The sequence below is a fragment of the Lagenorhynchus albirostris genome, chromosome X (genome assembly GCF_949774975.1).
Source record: "Lagenorhynchus albirostris chromosome X, mLagAlb1.1, whole genome shotgun sequence".
In the NCBI taxonomy this organism is placed as follows: Eukaryota; Metazoa; Chordata; class Mammalia; order Artiodactyla; family Delphinidae; genus Lagenorhynchus; species Lagenorhynchus albirostris.
The window spans coordinates 112,439,932-112,446,027 of NC_083116.1; the positions used below are offsets into that span (position 1 = coordinate 112,439,932).

The following is a 6,096-nucleotide window of genomic DNA, read 5'->3' on the forward strand; positions in this document are numbered from 1 at the left end:
TGATATATTTTTAAATTGAGGAATAATTGACATATAACATTATACTAGTTTCAGGTGCACAACATAATGATTCAATATTTGTATGCACTGTGAAATGATCACCACAGTGTCTAGTTACCATCTATCACCATATAAAGTTACAAACGTTTTTTCTTGTGGTGAGAACTTTTAAGATTTACTCTCTTGGCAACTTTCAAATATGCACAGCAATATTATTGGCAATCGTCACCACGCTATACATTACTTATTTTGTAACTGGAAGGTTGTACCTCATGACCCCTTTTACGCATTTTGCCCACCCTCAATGCCCCTCCCCTCTGGCAACCACCATTCTTTTCTCTGTAAGTTTTGTTATGTTATGTTTGTTTACTTGTTTTGTTTTTAGATGCCACATGTAAGTGAAATCATTCAGTATTTGTCTTTTTCTGTATGACTTATATCACTTAGTATAATACCCTCAAGGTCCATTCATGTTTTTGCAAATGGCAAGATTTCATTCTTTTTTATGGCTGAGCAATATTCCATTATATATATAGTCAAAGGGCATAAAGTTTCGTTAAGGCAAAATGAATTAGCTCTAGGGATCTGCTGTACCTGTAGTCAACAACAATAGAGGTATAGATACATACACATGCCACTTAGGTTTTTTCCATATCTTGGCCATTATAATAATGCAGAACATAGCAGTGCATATATCTAATTATATCTAATTAGTGTTTTTGTTTTCTTTGGATAAGTGCCCAGAATTGGAATTGCTGGATTGTATGGTTGCTTCACTTTTATTTATTTATTTATTTTGCGGTACGCGGGCCTCTCACTGTTGTGGCCTCTCCCGTTGTGGAGCACAGGCTCCGGACGCGCAGGCTCAGCGGCCATGGCTCACGGGCCCAGCCGCTCCGCGGCGTGTGGGATCCTCCTGGACCGGGGCACGAACCCGTGTCCCCTGCATCGGCAGGTGGACTCTCAACCACTGTGCCACCAGGGAAGCCCCACTTTTAATTTTTTGAGGAACCTCCATACTGTTTTCCATAGTGACTGCACCAATTTTACATGCCCACCAACAGTGCACAAAGGTTCTCTTTTCTCCACTTCTTCGCTAATACTTGTTATTTCTTGTCATTTTGATGATAGCCATTCTAACAGGTTTGATGTGGTATCTCATTGTGGTTTTGATTTGTATTTTCCTGATGATTAGTAATATTGAGCATCTTTTCATGTGCCTGTCTGCCATCTGCATGTGTTCTTTGGAAAAATGTCTATTCAGAATTCACTGCCCATTTTTTCAGTCAGATTGTTGTTTTGCTCTTGAGTTGTATGAGTTCTTTATGTATTTGGATATTAACCCCTTATTGGATGCATGATTTGCAAATATTTTCTCCCATTCCATAGGTTGCTTTTTCATTTTGTTGATGGTTTCCTTTGCTGTACAGAAGCTTTTTAGTTTTATGTACTCCCACCTGTTTATTTTTGCTTTCATTGCCTTTGCTTTTGGAGTCAGATCCAAAAAATCATCACCAAGACTGATGAAAACACCTATGTTTTTTTCTAGGAGTTCTACAGTTTCAGATCTTACATTCAAGTCTTTAATCCATTTTGAGTTAATTTTTGTGTATGGTGTGTGATAGTAGTCTAGTTTCATTCTTTTGCATGTGGCCGTCCAGTTTTCCCAGCACCATTTATTGAAGAGACTGTCCTTCCCCATTGTATAGTCTTGCCTCCTTTGTCATAAATTAATTGATCATACAGGTATACCTCATTTTATTGTGATTGATTAAAAAAATTTTTTTCAGACATTGATTTTTTTTACAAATTGAACGTTTGTGGCAACCCTGCATCAATCAAGTCTGTCGGCACCATTTTTCCAACAGTATTTGCTCACTGTGTCTCTGTGTCATATTTTGTTAATTCTTGCAGTATTTCAAGCTTTATTATTATTATTATATTTGCTATGGTGATATGTGATTAGTGATCTTTGATGTTACTACTGTGATTTGCTGAAGGCTTAGATGATGGTTAGCAATTTTTAGCAATAAAGTATTTTTTAATTAAGATATGTACATTGTGTTTTTAAACATAGTGGTATTGCACAGTTAATAGACTATGGTATAATATATATATATATAACTTTTATATGCACTGAGAAACCACAAAATTTGTGTGACTCTATTGCGATATTCGCTTTCTTGTGGTAGTCTGGGAACCTAATCCATAGTATCTCTGAGATATGCCCATATATGCATGGGTCTATTCCTGGACTCTCTATTCTGTTCCCTTGATCTATGTGTCTGCTTTTATGCCAATACCATATTGTTTTGATTACTATAGCTTTGTAATATAGTTTGAAATCAGGAGTGTGATGCCTCCAGCTTTATTTTTCTTTCTCAAAGTTACTTTGGCTATTCAGGATCTTTTGTGGCTCGATACAAATTTTAGGATCATTCTATTTCTGTGAAAAATGCATTGGAATTTAGATAGGAATTGCATTGAATCTGTAGATTGCTTTGGGTAATATGGACGTTTTAACAATAATTGTTCTTCCAGCCCATGAGCACAAGATATCTTTCCATTTATTTGTGTCTTCTTCAGTTTCTTTCATCAATGTCTTATAGTTTTCACTGTATGGGTTTTTAATATCCTTGATTAAATTTATTCCTAGGTATTTTATTCTTTTTGATGCAATTGTAAATGGGATTGGTTTCTTAATTTCTCTTTCTAATAGTTCATTGTTAGTGTATAGAGATACAACAGATTTTTGTAAATTGATTTTGTACCCTGCAACTTTACTGAATTTGTTTATTAGCTCTAACGGTTTTTTGGCAGAGTCAGGTTTTCTATATATAAAATCATGTTCTGCAGGTAGTGATAGTTTTGCTTCTTCTTTTCCAATTTGGATACCTTTTATTTGTTTTTCTTGCCTAACTGATGTGGCTAGGACTTCCAGTACTATGTTGAATGAAAGTGGTTAGAGTGGGCCTCCTTGTCTTTTTCCTGATGTTGGAGGAAAAGCTTTCAGCTTTTCACCATTGAGTATGATGTTAGCGGTGGGCTTGTCATATATAACTTGTATTATCTTGAGGTATGTTCCCTCTATACCCACTTTGTTGAGTGTTTTTATCATAAATTGATGTTGAATTTTGTCAAATGCTTTTTCTGCCTGTATTGAGATGATTATGATTTTTATTTTGCATTTTTTTAATGTGGTATATCATGTTCATTGATTTACAGATATCGAACCATCCTAGCATCCCTGGAATAAATCCCACTAGATCATGGTATGTGATCCTTTTACCGTATTGTTGAATTTGGTTTACTAATATTTTGTTGAGGATTTTTGCCTCTATGTTCATTAGGGATATTGAACTGTAATTTTCTTTTTTTGTTGTGTTCTTGTCTGATTTTGGTATCAGGGTAGCGCTGGCCTCATAAAATGAGTATGGGGGTATTTCCTCTTTCTCAATATTTTGGAAGAGTGTGAGAAGGATAGGTATTAAATCTTCTTTGAATGTTTGGTGGAATTCACCAGTGAAGCCATCTGGTCCTGAACTTTTATTTGTTGGGAGGTTTTTGATTATTGATTTAATCTTACTAGTAATCAGTGTATTCAGATTTTCTGTTTCTTTATGATTTATTCTTGAAATATTGTATGTTTCTAAAAATTTATCCATTTCTTCTTGGTTGTCCAATTTGTTGGCATATAATTTTTCATAATAGTCTCTAATGATCCTTTGTATTTCTTTTGTATCAGTTGTAAGTTCTCTTCCATTTCTGACTTTATTTATTTGAACTCTCTCTCTTTTCTTCTTGGTGAGTCTATAGCTAAAGTTTTATCAATTTTGTTTGTCTTTTCAAAGAACTAACTCTTAATTTCACTCATCTTTTCTATTGTTTTTTTCGTTTTTATTTCACTTATTCCACTCTGATCTTTGTTATTTCCTTCCTTCTACTAACTTTGGGCTTCATTCATATTTCTTTTTCTAATTCCTTTAGGCATAAAGTTATATTATGTATTTGAAGTTTTTCTTGTTTCTTGAGGTAGGCCTGTATTGCTATGAACTTCCCTTTTAGAACTGCTTTTGCTGCATCCCATAGATTTTGGTATGTTGTGTTTCCATTTTCAATTGTCTTATGGTATTTTAAAATTTCTTCTTTGATGTCTTCATTGATCCATTGATTGTTCAGTAGAATGTTGTTTAATTTCCACATTAATCATGATTTTTCCCATCTTACCGTAATTGATTTCTAGTTTCATACCATTGTGGTCAGAAAAGATGCTTTATGTGATTTCAGTCTTCCTAAATTTATTGAGACTTGTTTTGTGGCCTAATGTATGACCTATCCTGAAGAATGCATTTGTAAGAATATGTATTCTGTTGCTTTTTGATGCAGTGTTCTGTATATATCTGGCAGTGTTCCAAAGGAAGGGATCTCATTCAGCACCTAGTTTCAGGCTGATTGGAAGCCAGATCCTCATGCAACAGCTTTCAAAGTATGCAAATATATACAGTCCTCTGGGACCACAGTTGTAAAGCCTGTTGGCCTCCAGACCAGGAGATCTGGAGGTGTCTCTTGGGTGACAGTTGGAAAAATTGAGGCTCCTGATGAGGATATAAGCTCCTTTCTGTGAGGTACTGGTGAGCCGTAGCAAAGCTGAGGGAGAGTGTGGAGGTGGCATCCCTTGGCCTACATTCCCTGATAGCACCACTGTACCTTTTAGATTTGTGGCAAACTTGAAGCATGTCCCTCAGGCTGAAGCTCCAGGACAAGTAAATAGACCTTTTTCACAGAGACTGGGGGTGTGTTTCAGTTTGCTGTCTGTGCAGTGCCCTGAGGATGGTAGCCTTCCTAGAACTGTCTCTGATTGTCATAGTCCTGTGGGACCCAGGAATGGAAGGCCCCCTGGCCACCGGAGCCAGGCAATCAAGGAGTGTCCCCTGTGTGCACTGCATGTGCCTGCTAGCTCTGGCATGGCAGAGGGGGAGCATAGGCTTGATGCCCACCTGCTGGTTTTAGTGAGGCAGTGGGAGCATGCAGGGCCGTGGCACACCCGTTGTTTTTAGTGAGGCAGTAGTAGAGTACAGGGTTGGAGTAGGCTGCACCTGCTGGCTTTATTGGGGCAGTGGGAATGTTCAAGGACTGTGCACACCTGCTGGGACTAGCAAGGTAGAGGGAGAGTGCAAAAATGGCACCTACCAGTGCCTCCATCCTCAGAGAGATTCCCAAAGGGCCCCTACCCCTTTGGCAGATGCTCCAAGATTAGCAAGCAAACCTTCACAAATAGTCTAGGCACCCTTCAAACTGCTGGTTCTGCACTGGGCCTTGAAGCAAGTGAGTCTGCATGTGGACCTTTTAAGAGTAGTATCCCAGTTCCTTATAGCCCTTTGGATTTCCTAGATGTAAGCCCCATTGGTTGTCAAAGCCAGACACTTCGGGGGCTTGTCTCTCCAGTGCAGGTCCCAAGGGTTGGGGTACCTGATGAGGGGCACAAACCCCTCACTCCTCAGAGAGATGCTTCAGACTTGTGAGATCCCTCCCTATCGTGGGTCACCATGCTGGGGGTGGGGCTCTTGGCGAGACTGCGCCTCTGCCTCACCTACCCATCTTGACGTGGACCCTTTATCATTCATTGTGAAGGAGCTGTTCATTTAGCTTTCAGGTCTTTTTCTGGGTGAATTGTTCCATATGTAGCTGTAGATTCAGTATGTGCACGGGAGGAGGTAAGTTCAAGATCTTCCTATGCTGCCATCTTCGACCTGAAATGAGCAGCTGGTATTTTGAATATTAATATAATCAACTCAACAATTCCCCATAACACGTTGACTGTGTCACAGTTGTATTTGTTGTATAGTGTTATCGTTTATTTATCTTGTCCCTCTGACCTATGAATTCATTAAGAGCAGGGAATGCGTTTTATTTATTTGTTTATTTCTGTAGTTTACACTGTACCATCAAGGCACATAAGAACTGCTTAATTGTTTGTTGACTAGCTGGATACATAAATGAATAAATAATTTTTGGCTTGAATCCTGTTGGGACATTTGAAAAAAAACCTACTCTATTTAAAATTGCTCAGTGTCTTGGGAAAATATATTTTTGGTG

At 38.0% G+C, this 6,096-nt stretch overlaps 1 long non-coding RNA gene across 1 annotated transcript in view; it reads left to right on the top strand.

Annotated features, from left to right (window-relative positions):
- Window positions 1-3,274, top strand: part of LOC132513552 (uncharacterized) — a 64,481-nt gene extending 61,207 nt beyond the window's left edge. Inside the window, exon 3 of the long non-coding RNA XR_009538500.1 lies at window positions 3,226-3,274. This is a non-coding gene — a long non-coding RNA (uncharacterized LOC132513552). The remainder of the gene's footprint in view (window positions 1-3,225) is intronic.
- The last annotated feature ends 2,822 nt before the right edge of the window (window positions 3,275-6,096 follow it).